Below are 855 nucleotides of genomic sequence, written 5' to 3'. Positions count from 1 at the left end.
GCTTAGTGGTGGAGGGTGGCAGCTGCAGGTCTGAGACCCAGGACACATGGGACCCAGGACTTTACCTAAACCAAATATGTGTTTCCCATAATTGTGTAATTTTTTGCAAAAATAAGTTTAATACCTTTTTAGGGTTTTCTACCTATCAGTCATGTGATCGTACAGCCTTTCCTATGTTTCTAATAGTAGAATTGAGGGGAACATGTCAATGATGGAAGAGGACAGTAATCACAAAGAGAAAAAGATGGGGTTTTTGAGGTACCAAATGACAATTCCAAGGCAATTGAGAGTAAAAAATATTTGTTATTATTAAATAGTGATACAATACTGTATTCCCTTTTGTTTGCTATTTCTCTCTTTGCGGCTACTTTTTTTTTTAAAGAACTCTTACACCTCTAAAACAAGTTGAATAGATTTATGTGTGTACGTATGTATACACATTTATTCGTATTTACATGCACATACACATAAATTACATGAAAATACTCCAATATTGCAAGATTTAGCCATTTTTTTTTTAAGGATCTGAATGCTGTTCTAGATTACAGAACTGAACACCGCTATATATGATACATTGGCTACAATAGAGCCAAATAATAATAGATACATAGATCTATAAGAAAAATGGCATACAGATCTGAAAGTGGCGTTTTTTTTGCCTGAGCCCCATATGGTTAACTTCAGAGTCCATGCTGTTGGCTTCTTGCAGCTTTCTAATATGGGCTAAAAAATAGAAAAACAGAAGCCAAAACCACAAAGTTGACACTTGATTACTCATCATTGGTAGCATCAATGTAACAAGCAACAGAGGCTGTTTCATTACATTTTATGATCTAGATCTGATCCATATACAGT

At 34.7% G+C, this 855-nt stretch overlaps 1 protein-coding gene across 1 annotated transcript in view; it reads left to right on the top strand.

Annotated features, from left to right (window-relative positions):
* LOC108795474 (paired box protein Pax-6-like) overlaps positions 1-855 on the top strand; it is a 27,823-nt gene that overhangs the window by 17,649 nt on the left and 9,319 nt on the right. The gene's annotated exons all lie outside the window — the stretch shown is intronic.

The sequence above is a fragment of the Nanorana parkeri genome, unplaced genomic scaffold, assembly GCF_000935625.1.
Source record: "Nanorana parkeri isolate BGI_ZX_2015 unplaced genomic scaffold, ASM93562v1 scaffold970, whole genome shotgun sequence".
Lineage (NCBI taxonomy): Eukaryota > Metazoa > Chordata > Amphibia > Anura > Dicroglossidae > Nanorana > Nanorana parkeri.
This window is presented reverse-complemented; position numbering and strand designations above follow the sequence as displayed.